The 20,446-nt window shown below is 35.0% G+C and overlaps 2 long non-coding RNA genes across 9 annotated transcripts in view; one reads left to right on the top strand and one right to left on the bottom strand.

Annotated features, from left to right (window-relative positions):
- The window catches only part of LOC143669016 (uncharacterized), a 556,320-nt gene that overhangs the window by 193,624 nt on the left and 342,250 nt on the right, over window positions 1–20,446 (top strand). The gene's annotated exons all lie outside the window — the stretch shown is intronic.
- LOC143669015 (uncharacterized) overlaps window positions 1–20,446 on the bottom strand; it is an 82,008-nt gene that overhangs the window by 35,063 nt on the left and 26,499 nt on the right. The window contains exons 5-6 of one of the 6 annotated variants that reach the window (XR_013168646.1): window positions 17,072–17,214; window positions 13,503–14,376 (exon numbers count right to left, since the gene is read on the bottom strand). The exons of 3 other annotated variants lie outside the window; for them this stretch is intronic. This is a non-coding gene — a long non-coding RNA (uncharacterized LOC143669015). Of the gene's footprint in view, window positions 1–13,502; window positions 14,377–17,071; window positions 17,215–20,446 lie in introns of those variants that run through there. 2 more of the 6 variants (XR_013168648.1, XR_013168643.1) reach the window with 2 other exon arrangements.

Genomic DNA, 20,446 nt, shown 5'->3' with positions numbered 1-20,446 from the left:
ATAAGCAGGTTGGGGTGGGCGTGGGTACTGAAAATAATTGCTTGTTTAATATGGGGCCTTATTTTGTACCACAAGCTGGTGAACTCAGGAACTCAACGGCTACATGCATGACTCATGTTCGAGTTTACACAAACTTCAGGGGTGTGGGATCTTATTTAGTCATGTTTCACTGTGCTCTCAAAAGTGGGTTTGAGTGTTCCTCTTCCTCTACCTCCAAATTAATTGATTGTGAACATAATTACTTGAAGTAGCATACAGCAGGAAGTTACCAGTCCCTTAAAAAGAGCAGGCAATCCCAACCTAATGGGGAGTTTGTGGTTGATCACAGAATATTCTTAAGCCTTTTCCTAGGTGAAGAGAAACTGGTGGAGGGTTCTCTGGGGGCCATCCAGGAGCTTTCAGTAGAATTGGGGACAAAAAGCATGAATACATCACATTTTAAATAACAAAAGCATTAAATTAATCAGAAGAACCCAATTTAGTATTAGTGGTGATCCCTGCTGATGCTAAGAGGGTGCTTACAACATGGAGACAGTATCATTGCCATCTACTTATTTTTAAATATTTCAGTCCAAAGTAATGTTGATAACCCACTTCAATTTGTGCATGGAAGTTAAATATAAAACACATGTTTCATAGATAAACTGAGACAATAATGATGGGCTATCCCAGGTGAAGGAAGGGAGATGAAGCTATAGAGAGTTGCATCACATAATTGAAATCCAAAATGGGATTGAAACAAAAATTTGCTCACGAAAGAAGCAGGAACATGCACAATTACTGAATTCCCCCCCAAAAGCAGTAAGGTGAATTGGGGGGAAAACGTTTTTTAATATCAATGTTTATTTACATCAAATGAACATTAAAATATTAGTTTTCAATTCCCTAGTTAAGTACTATAATCTCCGGCTTCCACATTTAATTATTTGGAACATAATTGATGTCATTTTCATTATCATTCTCAAGGGGGGCTCTAGGCGAAACTGTGAAGATGGAGGTTCAGCTCCCCCAGCCTCTTTCTTCCTTTAGTGGTACTTGCCTCCCACCTTGGGTTTAGAGCTCTCACCACCTCCCTGACCACCCCTTAGACATACCTGCTTTAGGAGAAACAATCAAACATATTCACATTGAGGTGTTAAAGTGTGAGAAGTTTAATTTTTACTCTCTCAGGGAAAGAGTTATCAGAATGAACAGAGCCTTTAGCAAAAGGAAGGGCATTTGCTTGCATTTTAAGGATCCAGCTAGGCCAGGGTGAGGTGGGGTGGGGGAACTAGTCTTAGCAGAAGTTGATATCTTCACATTATGGACAGAATCATCCCCTGTGCCTAACCACTTTCATTACCTCTTCTCCGTATCAGGACAACAGCTTTCTGATTGGTCTCTTGATTTGTAGAGCCTTCTCCCACAACCAGACCTGGCAAGCTATTACTTACATAAGCGTGGGTGTCAGAACACAGAAATTGCTGTGTCACTCCATTGATCCAGAATCTTCAAGGGCTTCTCATTATCCATTAGAGCAAATCTAAATGTTTTAACCTAGTGATGAAGATTCTTCTTCAATGTCTTTGAATGGACACTCTCCTCCTACCTTGGTTCGCTACACTGCTGGGTAAGCCAATACCCAACCATATCTCCAAATTACCCGCCAGTTTCACATTTGCTATTTTCTCTTCTCTAATCCATATCTGTTGTTTCAGAAAACAGTCTCACTTTACCCAACCATATTTTCTTTCTAATTCTGCCCATCCTACCCACTCACTTTTGCTGTACAGAGTCAAGGCTTTCTCCAGGTTTTATGGCTTATTACTAGGTATCTTCTCATGTGTTGCTTGGTGTGTGGAATTTCAGCACTGCTATTGGCTTGCAAGTTCTTGGTGAATGAGGAAAACCCGACATCATCATGATAGCCTCCTTTTATTGAACGCTTACTACAAGCTAGATTTTTTTCGTACATTATTACTAATTTCACAAGGCAGTTATCATTATTCCCATTATTGTAAATGAGAAAACAGAGGAAAAGAGAGGCTAGGGATCTTGACTCAATTTAGTTAGTAAGTGAGAGAGCAGGGTTTTTTTGCCCAGTTCTGTTGCCACACTGCTTCTCTATCACTTCCATATTACTCGGATTTGTTCTGGTCTTTGTAGGGAGAAGACCTGCTTTTGTTGTCGAGGATTTCTTTTATGAGTCCCAATAGCCTAGTAAATATGACTTTCTTTGGGCCTGCCCTTTAAAATTAAAAGCAGAAGATTTAGATCCTATTAATGTGACAGGCCTTTGCAAGCACTGCTAAATTCACCCTCAATCAGACTCTGGTCACATGATGGTTATATAATTCCACCTGATTTCAGCCACACAAGAACTGACAACCCGATGCCCTGGGAACTGAGTCCTACAGTTAAATTCCCATGTCCCTTTTTTCAAAATTCATCCTATATCAAGAATAGCTATCTCATAGCATCAAAATGAAAATAACTGTTTGTTGTAGCTATTATACATTTCTGCCTATTGATTACATATTGACATATGGTCAAACTTGTCTGGGTTAAGCAAAGGATAGACGAGGAGATAAAGTTAAAAGGAATAAAATATAACACTTTAATTGTATGTGTAGCCAAGGGACCTGTGTTACACAGCCTGTAGCAGTGTACTTCATGTTCCATGATTTACCTTGCTGATAATTGCTTTGCACTCCTAATAAATTAACCCACAGAAAATCCATTCATCTGCATCTTCTTTTTATGCAGAGCTAGAGGGAAAAGAACCAATATAGCAATTTGAGTGGTAATCATGCACTGATTGTGGCAAAGAAAGTAGCATGGTGAGAGACATAAGCGTTCTGAAAGCATTTCTTTGTAAGAAAAGAGGAAGGAAAAAAGAAGAGAGGTCTTTTGTTAATTAACTTCTGTTTTTTGTCTTATTTGCTATGGAGACTATATTATGTTATAGGTCAACAATTCTTGTTTAATGCAGTATATTTCTGACCAGATATTTTATTTTAATACCATTAATTTATTTTCTTTAAATATTCATAGGAAATTCTCTTTGTTGTGTTTAACAATTCCTGGAAGGAAAGAATGTATAAATATGTTATTGCATTTGTATGGAGTTCCTTCCATAAATATTATTCTATAGTAAACTTCATATTATAAACTGCTCAACTTATTTGCTAGACTCTGTAATCAAAACAACTCTGTAATATTTTATCTACTTTTCTTCTAATATCTTTTGTACTTTCAATACTTTATGTTCTGCAGAGGGCCTCTCTCATTTGATCCTACAGTCACTTGGTAGAGTGGAAAGAATGCGGATGAGTGAGGAGATGTGCTTTCTTTTTTCCACGCTGCCACTAATTTGCGTGTGATATTGACTTTATGGTTTCACTTGTCTGAGTCTCAGCTTCTTTTATTCTAACATAAGGGTATTATAGGAGATGATCTAAAGTCCCTTCCAGGTTTTTAATTCCTGAGGATACAGTAAAAAATACTGTGGATGATTGAAGTTCACAGAGGCAAGTGATATCCCCAATTTCACAATGCTAGATAGGTGGTAGGAGAAGGATAAGAGTAAGTTCTGCTTCCAGCAGCATGGCAGACTTGATACCTGAATGACCTTCCATAGAAAACAGCTAATAATACTACTTAATATATATTTCTAAAAGGTTCTTTGGATGCATCAATGAACTGTCAAGGAAATATGTATTCTCTCAATGCAGATTGCCAGAAAAAATGCAGGAAATCCAGTTAAATTTGAATTTCAGATACATGAATACTTTTTAATATGAGCATGCTCCAAATAATGCATGGGACATACTTAACACCCAAAAATTCTTCATCATTTATCTGAAATTCAAATTTAATTGCATATGCCATATTTGATGACCCTATGTAGAGGCTGAAAACTAATTGAAAGCAGGAATTCAGAGAGGTTAGCTAGCACTAAAGTTGCTTTCTCCATGGTGATACTTGCTGGACCCATACTACCTTCAACTTTGGCTTTTCCATTCCCCCAGAGGAGGGGAGAAGAAAGGAATCTAATGGGACATACTTTGAATATGATTGGGACTTCAAAATGTTACTTTTTTTCTATAGAGGTCACTAAAATTAAACCCGATTCCTGTTCTGGATCATACGTATGGAAGGGTTAGCATTGATAGCAGTAAAAATTGCCTATCTCAAACATCGGTGCTCACCGGGGAAGGGAGGGAGTCTATCCTAATAATTTATATCTGAATTATATGCCTTGATGGTCCCAATTACTCCAAGTCAATAATTTATTTTAAGGTGAGCCTTGGTTAATAGTGCAGTCAGCCCTCTGATAGGAGTAAAGGTAATTCCTTGGGAAAATTCCACATTCAACCCTGGCTTTAAAGAATTCCCATATATACATCCAAGGAGGATAAGCTCAATATAAATGTAACAAAACATGCAAGGAAATATAGCACTGGGAATGAGATTAAGCAGAATCAAAGGTGGGTAGAATCCCAAGGACTTCAGATAGGAGAATTATCAGAAAATGTAAAATCTATCAGCATGAGATTTAAAAGAGAGTTAAAAATGATCAAATAGATTTTAAAAATAGACAAAATATTTAGAAATGAAAAAAATGCAATATTTGAAATGAAATTAAACAAATCATTTAAAAAGAGGAATAAGTACAGAAACATAGAGATATAATATATTTGAAGATTTTCATAACAGCAAATAAATGGAAAACAACAGAGGTTAAAGAGATGATAGAATTCTGCAGGAAAAGAGAGAGAAAATGAAGGGGAGGCAATCATTAAATAAATATTGGCTGTGTGATTGTTAATTTCATGTGTGACTTGACTAAGTAATAGTGTCCAATTGTTTGGTCAAGCACTGGCTTGCTTGTTACTCTAATGGCATTTTTTAGATCTTACATCTACAGGCTTACATCTACAATTAGTTGCTTGCATCTAAAACCAACAAAAAAGAGTGCTCTCAGCAATGTACAAAATCTTCTCATCCAATCAGTTAGAGGTTTTAAAAGCTAGAACTGAGGCTTTCAGAAGTCAGAAGAATAATTCCTCCCTTAACTTTCACAATAGCTCTTGCCAGAATTTCCAGCCTGCCAATATCCCCTGGGGAATTTGGACTAAGGTCTTCAAGATTACCTTTTCCAGCCTGACCTACATAGTTCAGACTTGCCAGTCCCCATGGTCACCTGAGCCAATTTCTTTCTTTCTTTTTTAATATATAAGAAAGTTTAATGATGCAATTATTGTGTGTCCTTTCATAATTAAAAATAATTTACAGGATTTTATTTTGCTATATGCTCTAGATTTCTAAGAGAAACTCATTTCCAATTGAAAATTTATATTATCCTTTAATTAATTTGCAATATCAAGATTAATATGTCAAAAATTTCTTCAAATTAAGATTCTACTAAAAAATTTCTAATTTCCTTTAACTTTTTTTTCTTGGTGAAATAAATTTAAAAAAAAGCAATAAATTTCTAAGTACATTTTAACAAGTAGTTATAGAGCAGATTTTAAAGTTTAGTCTGGGTTCCAGTTCCACAATTTTTCGTTTTTTCTTCTAGCTGCTCCAAGATGCTGGAGACCAACAGAAATATCAATATAATGATTCAGCAGTCATGCTCACTTGTTAAATCCTATCTTCTCTGTTATATTTTTCCTTCTTTTTAAATTACATATATACATAAAAGCAATAAATTTCAGAGTACATTGCAACAATTAGTTGTAAAACAGATTTCAGAGTTTGGTATGGATTACGATTCCACAATTTTAGGTTTTTATTTCTAGCTGCTCTAAGGTACTGGAGGCTAAAAGGAAGATCAGTATAGTGATTCAGCACTCATACTCATTTGTTAAACCCCACCTTCTCTATATAACTCCACCACCACCTTTGATCTTTCTCCCACCCTTTAGGCGTATTTGGGTTATGCCCATTCTAACTTTTTCATGTTAGAAGGGGCTATCAATAATATGGGATAGGGAAATGGAACTAGTTGATGTTCTGGAGAGACTGGCATCTCTGTATTTCAGGACTTATCTGGTCCAGGGACCCATCTGGACTGAGCCAATTTCTTATAGTAAATCTTTTAAAGTATATAAAAAAATATATATCCTGTTGGTTCTCATTTCTCTGGAGAATCCTAATGCAGGCTGAGAATTTCCCAGGGCCGTTTAAGGTTACCAGTCCTCAGAACCAGAACCATAGCAAATGCCACAAATAGTTAAAAAGAAATTCACAGGCCACGGTGGCTCAGCAGGCAAGAATGCTTGCCTGCCATGCCAGAGGACCCAGGTTCGTTTCCCGGTGCCTGCCCATGTAGAAAAAAAAAAAAAAAAAAGAAATTCACACCTAGAGATATTATAGTGCAAATTCATGACACAAATATACCAGAAGATCCTAAAAGTAGACAGAGAGAAAAAGTCAGGTCATATCTAAAGAAGTAGCCAGGTAAGAACTAGTAAAAAAAATGATATATTTATATTCATATCAGACAAATTAACATTTAGTCAAATAGTTAACTAGAGATAAAGAGAGCGTTATCTTTCTACTTAAAAAGAAACTTGTATGTGAGCTTGCATGTGCCAAGTAATCTAATTCAAAATATATAAAGCAAAAATTGACTGTGCTACCTAGAGAAATTGATAGCCAAGTTCATCATTATGTTAGAAGATATTAAATATTAACTTAAAGCAATTTTAGATCAAGCCGATAAAAACATCAGTGAAGACAGAAAAGACCTAGAGAGCACAGTTAGTTGTACTCTCCTTATTTGCCTCAAGCATTCATAACAAAAATAAATAGACCATATAATGAGCTCAAAAAGTTTCAGAGGATTGATCTCATTCAGATCACTTTTTTCCTAAAAAACAATTAGAAATCAAGAACAAACTATAACCAGCAAAATCCCATACTTTTGGATATAAAGAAGCGTATTTCTAAATAAAGCATGGGACAAATAAGAAATTATAATAAAAATTAGAAAATATTTAGAACAGAACAGCAAAAATACCATATATTTTAACACATGGGGGATAGCTAGATTGATGCTTAGAGGAAATTATAGTTTTAAGTGCTTTCACAAGAAAAGAAAAGGACAACGTAAATGAGCTAAGATTTCAATTCATGATACTAAAATTAAAACTCAAACAATGGAATATAACCTAAAAACATAGATCAAGTAAAAATTATAATGAGATGGAAAACAAAAGTAAAATAGAAAGAATACACAAAACCAAGTTTGTTCTTTGAAAAGAAAATCCATTGGCTGTATTGATGAAGAATAAAATAGAACACAAAAATAATTTAGGAATAAAAGAGTTACTGCAGAGTCTGCATACATTCAAAGATAAAAACATGACGTTGTGGATAACATTATGCCAACGTTGAACTTTTACTGGAAATGGATAAATTTCCCTAAATATAATTTACCATAATTAGCACAATAAGAATAATCACAATAATCTATAACCATAGAAACAATTGATTCAGTGGTTTTGAACCCTCCGTCTGTACCAAAAACAAGTCAACAAACAAAAAGCAAAACCAGACATTTCCTAGATCAACTTTATGAAATTGTAATAATTTATTCCTTGGATGTTACATAAACTTTATCTGGGTTTATCCAGATGGAATAAATTATTCCAATTTCATAAAACTGAACTAGGAAACAAAGTCTCATCTTACTTATAAATAGGGATTTATATCCCCCCAAAAATTAGTAAAATGAATTACACATTTTATGAAAAAGATAATAAATCATGACTAAACTGGCATCATTCCAGGGATGTAAGACTGATTTAACATGAAGAAAAAAACCTTGTAATTTATCATATTATTAAATAAAAGAAGAAAAATATATCTTTATCTCAACAGATAAAGAAAAGAGCTTTTGATAAAAATCAGAATCTATTCATTATAAAACATTCAGCAAACTAAAAGTAGATAAAATTTATTTTCAAAAAAGGTACAGAATTTTACTGAAATAAATCTTAGTTAATGGGAAAATATTGGAATTATCTATCCCCTTTAAGATTAAGAGCATGAAAAATTTACATGCAATTACTATTTCTTTTTTATATTATACTAGAGTCTCTAACCAGCACATTAAGACAAAATAAATAAATAAATAAATAAATAAATAAATAAATAAAGAGTTTAGTTATAAAGATTTAAAGAAGAGGTAGTTATCATTTGCATATAATTGTCTATATATATAGATAATGCAAAATAATATGCAGAGAAGTTGTCTGAATTAGCAAGAGTATTTAGCAAGATGGTTAGATAATCAATGTACAGAAATCAATTATGTGTCTATTCATCATAAAAATATTAGAAAGTATTTAAAAAGTGAATGCAATTAAAATATCCTAAAAATATATAAAGCATGTAAAGGAATAAATCTTTAGAAGAGATCCATGATTTTTATGGAGAAAATAATAAAACTTTATGGAAATATATTGAAAAAGTCCTAAATAGATGTAGGACTGTAGGATGTTCATGGAAAAGAAGACTCAAATTATAAAGATGGAATTTCTGCCCCAAATTTTCTATAGATTAAAAGCAATTCCTACTAAATTCATACATTATTTTCCTTGTGATGCTTTATAAACTGATCCTAAATTTCATATGGAAGGGCAGAGAGCCAAGTACAGCCCAGATCCTGGTGAAGAACAAGGTGGTGAAGACATTTTCTTCCCAGATATCAAGAATTAATATAAACTTATAATAATTAAGATAATGTGAAACTAGCAAATGAACTTAGAATATGAATGATGGAACTGAATAGAACTTCTAAATAGATCCTCACACATATAGGAATATAACTTTTGACCCATTGGCTTTATAGGGAACCTGAGAAAATATAGATATTTCAGCAAATTACCCTAGCACCATATTCATGCAGTGAAATAATGAAATATGATCCTATAATTTATATCATAGCTATCTATTCCAAGTTGATTAAAGACCTAAGTGTTGAAAGGCAAAACTATGAAACTTCTAGAAGACAATGTAGGAGATGATCTTTATGACCTTAAAAGGGGTAGATTCCTTAAGCACAATTTTTAAAAACTAATAAATTTGACTTTGGTTAAATTTAGAACCTTTTTTTTCAAAAAGAATCACAAAGAATCATCATAAAGAATGTAAAATACAAACTTCCAAAGACATTTGTTGCACACAGAACTCAAAATCGTTTATATCCAGAAGACATAAAGAATGCATGCAATCAGAATGAAAGACAAATAAATAGCCTAGTACACAAACAAATGAAAGACTTGAACAAGTACTTAGCAGAAGAAGAAACTTGAATGGTTTATAAACAAAGTAAAAGATGCTCAATCTCACTTTTATTAAAGAAAATGCAGATTAAAACCAACATGAAATACCATTTCACCCTCAGCAAACAGGCAAAAATTAGGAGGTTTACAAAACCATTACTGCTAAGACTGTGAAGCAGCCAGAACATTTATTCCCTGCAGGAGGAGGATAAATTCCCACAAGCACTTGGGAACATCACTGGCCATTATCTAGTAAAGTTGATGGCATGCATATCCTATGATTCAGCAATTCTGCTTTTAGAAAATTCAAGAGAAGAGAGATAGAAAAGTAGTGATTTTTTTTTGGGTGTGGGGTGGTGCATGGTCCGGAAATCGAACCTGGGTCTCCGGCATGAAAGGCGAGCATTCTATCACTGAACCCCTCGTGCACCCAAAAGTAGTGATTTTTAAGAGTGGTAATTTTTATACTAGCAAAAAATTGGAAAGATGCAAATGCCCATTAAAATTAGAATGGATAAATTATGGCTTAATCATGCAAAAGATGAATGTACTAATTCTGTTCAGCAATTAAAAAGAATGAACAGTAGCTACAAAAACAAAATAAATGTATCTCAGAAATATCATATTGAGAGAAAAAAAGCAAATCACAGAAGACAGATTACAATCGAACACAGAAAAGTCTGTGTTTTAGAGCTTTTATAAGTTAGCAATACATTGGGAAGGGATGCAGAATGTGTGGTAAAACAACAGAAAACTGAAGGGAATGATAAACTTGAAAATCCAGGAAAATAGTTATTGGTAGAGGGGCAGAAACAGGGACTTGATGGATTTTGGTAATGCTCTTATCTTTTTAACTGGACGGTGGGTTTACAAGTACCAGTTATACTGTTATTCTATATACAGCAGGTATTTATAAGTGTTCGTTTGTGTCTATTCAATATTTAATGAAGACACTTTAAAAGATGAACCAAAAACCAGGTTTCTGATCCCTGTTGTGCTGCTCATTATAATGCACTAGGTCCATGGCCCTGGGCTTTTCTGGGTTTTGTGTAGAACAATTCATGACAATCCTATCCCCACATTAACACTGTAGGCTGGTAGTTGCCTTCCAGTTTTTAAGCCCCTAGCTAATTTACCGTGCCTTCCTAGTGCAAATATTTTACTGCTTTTCAAACTTAGTTTCACTTCCTGTTCCTTGAGAATAAAGACCCATTAAATTAAAGCTGGAGTTATGAAAAAGCAAACTGAAACACAAATAGAAAGGAAATCTGAAAGATCTGGAAGAGCTGGCAGCTGGGACAGTACTGTGTAATGGTCAGAGGTCAGGTTTAGAAGGTGGACAAGTGCAAGGAGCAGCTGAGTGACCCTGGGTTATCTACTTTCTGAGCCTTAGATTCTTCATAATGCTCAGATAATTGTGAGGATTATGTGGGTTTGCATAGGGAAAACGTTTATTTGGGTCCAGTTGCAACTTAGATGATCAATGGTTATCAACATTATTATTAATATCTTAATTATAATTAAAGAGTAAAAAAGATACAAATTTAGCACATAATTCTGTAGCACACAAAAATACCTTGAATTAGCTTTTATTACAAGCATTGACAACAGCTTTCCTATGCTTCAAAGAACATTTTGGCATTTTCTCTGTGTGAAGTCAAATTTGTAGGACTCATTTTCCAGTGTTGCCACCTACTTATCATTTCAACTGACCTGTCATAATTTCATTTTTCTCACCTGAAATATGATGCTGCTGGTGCTATTTTCTCTTTCTACTTCACTGTGCTTTTGTGAGTCTTCAATGAGGTAATATATAGAAAAATTAACAAATGTTATTATTATAATATTCTAGCAAACATTTTTGTACATCCTTTGTAGTTTTCCAGGAAGAAAAAGATGAGTGCTCCAGTTTTTATTGTGTGATTATGTTTTCATGACCTCTGGACATTACTGTTGAAACTGCATAAAACTGGTTGTGTAAAATGTTACATAGCAACACCCCATCTGCTTAGCAACCAGAAGAGGAGAGGTATCAAAACATATTAAAACAGAGACCCTATAGAAAACTAGAATCAAAAAAGCCTCAAGACCCAAACCTACCAAAACTTTTTTCTTACCAAAAAAAGAAAAAGCCATGAGATATTGTTGTCTGAAGGACATCCTACCAAGCTTCTCGCAGTATTGAATTCATTTTTGTCACGGACTTCATTTTGGTTTTGGTTTAAGTGGCAAAACTTTAAAGTGCCACAGTAATCTAGGTTAGTTACTTAGCCCCTACATGATCGATGTGAGGTAAAAGGAATAAAATATCCTATAGGAGAAAAATTACCCTGTGCGGCAAATTAACTTCCCCGAACATCAGAGTACAATTTAGTGCTCTGTAAGAAGTGATGTATTAAATGCTATGTCTGGAAGAGTTCATTTACCTCATAGCAGCAAGTAGTTTGCTACAAGAGAATTGCTTACTCACCTTAAGACATTTTGGAGTAAATTCATTATAGATTAATTCATCTAGAAGCTAAAGGACCCAGTCCCTTACTTTTGTGATGATGGCTAATTATATTCTACACTCTCCACAGTTTTCTGTTTATTAGCTGACAGACCACTATTCTGATAGGGTCTCCATTTCTTTTGATATGGATTAAGAAATTTTGAAAGGATTTTAAAGGTATTCTTCAGTTAGTATTTCATTTCATCAACTCTGAAACACACCATTCATTGTAAAGTGTGCCATTATATCATGTACTAAAACAGAAAAACGATGCCAATTAAACCCTTATACAATATACTCTTATTAAGAATTATTTCATAGTTGTTGAAAGAACTCTTTCAGACTTATTCTGATAGTTATTTAAATCATGTATTTCTCTTACAAATTCATAAAGAAGGAAAATAGAATAAAATATCTACCAAGTTATCCTCCAAAACTTCAGAGTTTGACTGTTTTGAATTATTTTTCTACTCAGCCCATTTATATCCATGTTTTTCTGCAAATTATTTTCTTCTGTACATCAGAAGTACTGGTGGGCCAGGATTTATTTCCAAGACTATTTCACTATTATCTCTGTTATTTATTTCCAAGCCACTGAGAGTTTTTGACTAGTTTTGATGTTCACTCAGCCTTTCCAGCAGATGTCAATGGAAACAACAACCACAGCTCATATTCCTCTTTCTAATGGTCCTTAAGTGTTTTGTTGATTGAAAGTTTAGGAGCTGCAGTTCTCCAGCTAAGCCACCAGGAATAACAGCCAGCTTAGCACGTGAGTAGGAAAGACAAGTCAAGAATGCTCCCTGGCAGCAATGATTTAAAAATGCCATCGACTATAAGATACACCCCTATTTCAAATTTAAAAAGGTGCATCTTTATATTGATGAAATATGGTAAGGGATTTTAATCATTTTTTACTTAAGTTTATTAACTCTATATCTGCTTATATGAATTTATCAATATGCTAGCTGAATTATAATTATTTGCATAAATCCCATTATAAGGTAGTAAGAAGGTCATCATTTTTGGGTACATTTTTCTCATTTCACTTTCCTTATCTCTTTGGTATCACAGTTCGAATCCCAATTCTGGGTCCATCTAGAACTATGTTCTACTATCACAAACACTATTTATTTATTTTTTAATAATTTTTTTTTTTTTGGCACGGACAGGCACCGGGAATCAAACCCAGGTCTCTGGCACAGCAGGCAAGAACTCTGCCACTGAACCACCATGACCCACCCCTCAAACACTATTTATTGACTGTTTTCCAGTTCTGGATGGAACTGTGCCACAACAAATTCACTTTGACTCTCTTCAGTTGGGTCCTTGATGTTGCTTAAAAGTTACCTTTTTCCCTCTAATGCATGGGAGTCATACCATCCTTTCTTTTGCTCATTTACATTTGCTCAGTGACCAAAGGATCCACTCAGATTCTCCAACTCTGTCAAATTCTCCCTAAATAATGTAACTCAAAGTGATCACCATTTACCACTATCCTCCCCACCCTGGATGCTATTATGTTTTCTTTCCCCATGAGAAAACAAAGTTGTGAGGAACTGTGTACGCCATGCTAAGGAGTCAATGACTACTAAAGTAAGCATGGGCAAGGTTTTTAGTCCCTGAGACACAATTCCTCCATCAATTACATGGAGAGAATGCATACTGTGCAAGGGGCTTTGTAGATAAAATTATGTATTTAAAGCATCTAACTAAGAGCCGCATGCAGTAGCTACTTAATACATTATAGCAACTACTATTTTTAATAATATTTTCATATAGGCAGTCGTGGACTACAGGAGGATTTTTTTTTTCTCCTGAAAAACAAGAGAAGACAGGCAGGTCTAGATGAGCTTGGCAGCACACATAGCATTCCTAATCAAATTCCAAGTAAATGATGGCAAATAAGTTCAAGTGTATCTGGTAAGGCCATAAATGGATTTTAAGGCTTTTCTCTCGATGTTAATCTTCCTGCAGTGGAATACACATTCACCTGTTTGTCTTTTGAATCCTCATTCAGGTTTGGCTGGATAAGGTCGAATAATTCTTATGGTATTACTGCTCCTTGAGGAATTCAGCAGGTCTGACTCTGGGTATTACACAGGGAGGGATTCTCATAATCTTATGAGAATCATCACCAATGCTTTCAGAATACCCACCCTATGCCAGACATGGGCAGGGTGAGGAATTTTACAGACATTGTCTTTAAAGGTCCTCCGAGATGAGTAATATCTTCATTTCACCAGTGAGCAAACAAAAGCCTAGGGAAATAAAGTAACTTGTCCCCAGTCCCTATACTTCGAGAATATTAGAGCTGAGGTCTCACCAAGATCTGTTGAATGCAAGGCTAGCTCTGTCTCTGCATTTTGCCAAGTCTTGCTAGTTCCTCCAAAGTCAGTTTCATACTATTAGTCTGCCTATTTGTTTGAGATTCATAGGTCATAATGAAAGCATTTGAATAATATTCTTGTCCTCATGAAATAAGCACAGGTGCATTTTACCAAACTCTTGTCTGCTTGTAGCAGGCATGGAATTCTTGATTTTACAGCAGCATTTTGAAGTAAAGCCAGGAGAGGTCTTTTGCCATCACAGTGTTATCTTGGAGCTGTCCTAAAAGAGCAACAGTACACATACGCACACATGCACACAGACACACATACACATTACAAAATTGGAACTTTCCATTTTCACTTAGACTTTTATTATAGATACTTTACTATGTTAATAATGTTTCTTAGCAATTTTTGGTGGCTATATAATATTCCATTTGATAATATCCTTAATCAAATCTTTATTTTTGCAGTAATATATATGTTTATTAAATATTCTTACGTATCACTGTACATATCTATATTTCCTTAGGCTTTATTTCTGGGAGTAGAATCTGGGTCAAAGGTAGGACTATATTTTAAGGCTTTTGATATTGGCTTCAAGAGAAATCACAAACTATTTCTATGACAGACCTATTTCCTGATACGATTGCCAATGGTGAATATTATTTTCTATGTGTTTTTCAATTATATAAATGAAATGGCAGCTTATTGTTTAATTTTGCATTTAATTTATTATAAATGAAGCTGCTTTTTCATATATAAGCTGTATGTACTTTTTCTGTACATTTTCGAGTCATGTCCTTTGCCCATTTTTCAATTATGTTCATCTTTTTTACTGATTTATGAGAGCTTTTCATAAATTAAGAAATTCAGAATATATACTGTTTGTTATCTTCTTTTAAATTACATTTATGTTGCTCTTGAAGTTGCTTTACCCCCCTGTTTAAGTTTCAATACAGAAAATTAAGCAGGAATGTCAGATTATTTTTTTATGGAAATAACTGCTTTTGATAGGTTATACTAAATAGCATTGCATTCACAGGCTACTATCATCTTCAAAATAAGAATTAGGTCAAGGTCAACACACCAATACCTTTTAGACAGAATATGTCATATGTATTATTATCATGGTAATATTACAGCAGTTTGCTGAAATGACATATACATTATGTTTCTAGGTTGTGACCACTGAAGTTTCCTTATGCAGGTTTGTGGATTGGTCTTGTCCCTCCCCATATTCAATTTAAAGCCCAGCTCAATCTGCGTTTGGTTACAGTTAATAACTTCTATTTCATCGCCTTCTGCACTGAAATATAGGCTCTCATAAAATGTTTTTGAAGGACTAATTCAAAGACAAATAGGTAGAACAAGAGAAAAATCCTTTGTTTTTAGTTTTGAATAAAAGCAATCCAAGTTATGAAAACACAAACTTGGTAATCTGTTTGGAATGTATTAAAGAATTAGAGCCCTAAATAAGTTTCAAATTGGGATTATTATATACATCAAGACAATGAAACATGATGAGGTTAAGTGACTAGCTCAAAACTGCATAGAATTGAGTCTGGTTTCATAAGCAAGAGTATCAGCAGGTTGGAGAAGCAGATAAGACAAATAATGTGACTCAGAGTGTGTCCACCATGAGACTGTGTCCACCATGAGACTGTGTCCACCATGAGACTGTGTCCCGTGGAATTCCAACTACAGAAAGCACAATTGACCAGGAGTCCCAGCTGCAGGGCTCTGAAATCCATGGCTGTGTTTAGCCACTCTTCTACTGGCTTCTTCTAGGCTGAATGTGGCAGATACCTAATCAGGCCTGTTCCTGTGAGACATGAAGCTCCACTGATGACAAACTCTGGGTCAGGGATTCTGCAAAAGCCTTGCTCAACTATCCTTAGACTATCAGGTACAAGAGCTAACCTGCTCCCTCTCTTCTCTGGGGGTCAGATGTGTATCATGGCTTGATGGCTCTCCCTTCCACCTCTTTCCCCATTTTCTCTCACAGCTGTTTTTCCCTAACATAATCCTTGCTTGCTTGATCCTGTTTTTGGCATCTGTTTCTTAGAGGACCTGGACTAACAGAAATTGCCGCAAATTTTCTTATTCATTACAGGGTCTTTTTTTTTTTTTCCTGTTCAAAAGCCCTCTGAAAATCATATGAAAGACAACTTTCTTTTTCTAGTAAATGGCAACACTGTCCATGCTGATATAATTTTGCTTGCAATTTTTGTAGGTGCATGGAAACATTGGAATCATCTATTGGACACCAGGTTTGGTATCTCTGCAATACTTTCTGAGGACACCGATAGTCCATAGTGATGAGAGCTAATTAAATTTTACGGACTTCCCTTTTCCCCTTTATAAGCAGACTGCATATCCATTCATACCCTGTGGTGATATTCAAATAATTTAACAACCAATCAGAACAACCCCCAGCCTCGACAACATTCACTAGTGCCCACCGTGTTTGTTCCCATTATCTTTGATGAATCAACAATCACCCTTAACGTACATAAAATCCTAAATTTTCATTTTGGAATGTCCAACAGCTGTTATTAAATATCAACCAGGCATGTAACCTTGAGTGAAGGAAAACACCAGAAAAGAAAACAAAAATTAACACATAGGAAAACTAGCAGAACTAACTGTCCCTCTTTTACTTAACAGTTAGTTAAATGTGAGCCTGGTTTAAGTTTGTGCAATAGTTTGCACCCCATTATTCTCTAAATAGCCAACAAAAGGTTTTCTAGGCAGCCATTTTTAATTAATCCAACCCTCATTCATATCTTTTGAAAAACCCTAACAATTTGTGTTGAACTGCATGTCTACCTTCTTCTGTTCCAACTCTTTGGTTCACTTTGTCTGTTGCCTTTCCCATATGGTTCAAAAAAGCACTGTGCGTAATGCTTTTCTCTAGCCTGCCCTTTTGATTCCCAACATTCTTCCAAGAGCCTTAACTCTATAACCATTACCTGATCATGGTGCTTTCATCTGGGATTAGGTTTTGCACTTCTATTGATCTTCCTCTATGGGGTTGAATGTAGTAAATGAACCTCCTAGCTCCCAACAAATTTGCATGTAATTGCCTGTCCAGTCCTGAACGCTGAATGCTGGGCTGGAAGAATACACTAGCATTAAGAGAGCCAAAAATGTTTTTCTTTCAAAGGCTCTGCTCCTTTGTAAAAGTGGCATATATGGGGAAGAATCAGAAAGCTTTCTCAGGTTTGGGAAAATGGAGCAGGGAGGGGAGGTGTCCGGAAATTATCATGCTATCTAAATCATTGTAACCTCGAACGCACCTTTTTGAATAAGTCTGGGGCTGGCATTAACCTCTTTTTGACCACTGGAATGTATTGGCCTACATTCAGATAACCCAAAAGAGAACTGAAATACTTCAATCATTTCTTTTCACTCTTGATTCTTTAGGCAGGCTTTACTACATAGTGACAAAAATTTCAGAGCCTTGTCCTGCGACTTTGATGGATTTAATGATCAATCATATTTGAAAGGTTATGGTTGAATTCTCTTGAATCAAAAAGTACTTTTATTTAAAGTCAGAAAACTTTTATATATACCTTCAGATTTCTTCTTTGGTCTGCTACTGTGGGCTTGATAAGGGGTTTTTAAAGCAGATATAAAATTTACTCTACCTAGGGAAGTCCAATTGTTAGACTGATAACATAGTTAATTGCTAAAATTCTGAACTGCATTGTTTCAATCCTTGATTTCTAATTTATTTTACTTTATCCACATTATGCAGTGTATTCTTCATATGCAGTGTCCCTGATTTAAGTATATTATATAGTACATACTCTATTTTTAAAAGCTATGTGATTTAAGAAAAATTAAATGAAATAAAGCTTAATGTGCTTTTTAATGACTGGACACCCACTGGGGCATCTCAATCCAGGGGTTGGGAATTATTTCTCTTGAGTAAACTTCCTTATTCCTTTTTGGAGAACACTGAAGCTGTGAATTCTGATGGAGCCATAGGCATGTGACTGAGAAAGTGACAGCTCAGAACTACTCTCCTGGTTTATCCTTCTAAGTCTGAGGTGCTGTTGAAGTCAGCAGGCTAGAGACAGGCTTCGAAATGATTAAGAGGAATTACTTGGGAGGAGGTGTGGTTTGTGAGGCAATGTTGAAAGGATTTTTTTATTACACGAATAACTGATGAAGTTCGAGTATCATTAGCACTGACAGGAATCCAGCTGAGTCTTTAGTAACATCGTAACTTTTTATACCATTCCTACGAAAGTGGCAATGCTAATGTTCATTTGAGTTAAATTCTTACCTGCCATACTTTGGGCTAGGTCAAAAATGCGGAATATTAACACCAGAAAATTCTGGGCAATATGCAAAGAGATGTATTTAAATTCATTTAAAATGCTGATGTCATAAAATAGGACAGGTCCTATTGTTTTAGACCAGAATGTTGTACCAAGAATTGTTTTTGGCCTTTTCACCCCATTAGCCGTGTTAAGGGGATATCATTTGACTGGTCGTAATATTCCAGACACCGCGCTAAGCCGTAAGTGGGCATTGCCTCATTTTATTCTATGAAAATAGTGAGCCTGAAATGTGGCCTATTTTCACACAAAGAAACTGAGCTTTAGGGAGATTAGGGACCTGTCCAGCATCACGCAGTTTGTAAAGGGTATCCCCTGGCTTTGAATCCTGCTTGCCTGGCACCACTTTTTTAACATATGAAATACTTTGATTTGTGCACTGCTTTCAAACCACATGACGAAGTGAGAAGGCTCCTAGATTAGGAATTGGGATAACTGTGTTCTAGTTCTGACAGTCATCTCTCTTTGTCCATGAATTGCTTTTTTAAAACAATTTAATTTAATTATACTTAGATCACACAGGTAACATGAACTCAAGTGTTTAAGAGATAATATTAATTTTCCCCCACCATAAATGACGTATTTACTCCTTCCCTACTGATTTACTTTTACCTGAATTATTGATTCTCCAGTAAGTTTGCATGAAGAAGCATGTTTTAAAATAAAATAGGAATGAAATGGCTTACACAAAGAGATGTGTTTTAAATTAATATGGATTCTATTCATCATAAGATATGAAAAAAACATAATTAAAATCTCCTTCATTTTGAAAGGATAGAACAAACATGGCTAAATAAGATGAAAAATGCCCAGCTCTTTGCAATGAGTTCCATTCATGGGTTTAGAAGCATTATACCTCAGGATTCAGAGGTAACTCACAGAATTACTTGGAAATATTTTGAGAATTTACGGAGAGAGAGAATACTGCTGAATGGGGGAAAAAAGCCTCAATTATCTTAAAGGAGACAAAATGTATGAGTTTCAAAACTGAAAAACTGCGAGCTGATAACCTGGCAGGCTTGTTAAAGGAATAATTTGTGAAGGAATGACTGGTCACCAGGAGCCAGTATGGGTTCACCAATAGTGAATAATGCCTGAGCAGCTCATTTCACATTTAGGCAATTTTATCAGACTGATTGGGGCAATTTTGGAGATATGGTATATTTGTACTTTTGGATTGGAGTTGAAATAGCAATGCATGTTTAAAATTCCCAGAAGTCTCACATGTATTTTAAACCAATGCTACTCCAAACTTTGGGTGTGCTGATTCATTAGAGCTTTGTTGCAACCAGGAATTTGCATTTTAAAAAGTTCCACAGGTAGTTCTGATTCCCTTCTATGTTTGGAAACCATTTTCCTAGTCATTCGTTTTGATCATCTAATATAAATTTCTTTTTACCTCAATTCCATACCTGTAGATTTAGCATCTGTTTTTGAACCACTAGAGGTCTTGGACAATGTGAGGAAAATGAAAGTAAAGTAAAGTTATTTCTCTGAATGCAGTGGTTATGAGGTTAAGAGCACAGATGTGCAGCTGTTTTGTTGGGTCTCAAGCCTGGCTCTCTTAACTGAGCAGCTGTGTGTATAAGTTAACCTCTTTGTGCCTTTGCTTTTTTTTTTTTAACCTATGAAGTAGGAAGAGTACTTCCTCATTGATTGTTTTGATGATTAATTGAGATACAAATAAAATACTTAGAACAGCGTCAGTGTGTGGTAAGATCTCGATTAGTTTTCATGATTATTATTAATGCCATTGTAAGAAATTCCTATTATTTTCCCGGCTTTGGGACTGCAAAGACAAAAAAGATATATGCTGCATCCCAACACCCTCATGGTATATTAGGAGAGTCAAATGTCTAAATAAACAATTGACATGCAATTTGCAAAGTACAACTCCCAAAGGTATTGTGATTGTTTGGAGCTAAAAGGACCCCAGTAAAACATGTTCTTAAACTTAATCCATTCTTGTGGATATGAACCCATTGTAAGTAAGACTTT

The sequence above is a fragment of the Tamandua tetradactyla genome, chromosome 25 (genome assembly GCF_023851605.1).
Source record: "Tamandua tetradactyla isolate mTamTet1 chromosome 25, mTamTet1.pri, whole genome shotgun sequence".
Lineage (NCBI taxonomy): Eukaryota > Metazoa > Chordata > Mammalia > Pilosa > Myrmecophagidae > Tamandua > Tamandua tetradactyla.
This window is presented reverse-complemented; position numbering and strand designations above follow the sequence as displayed.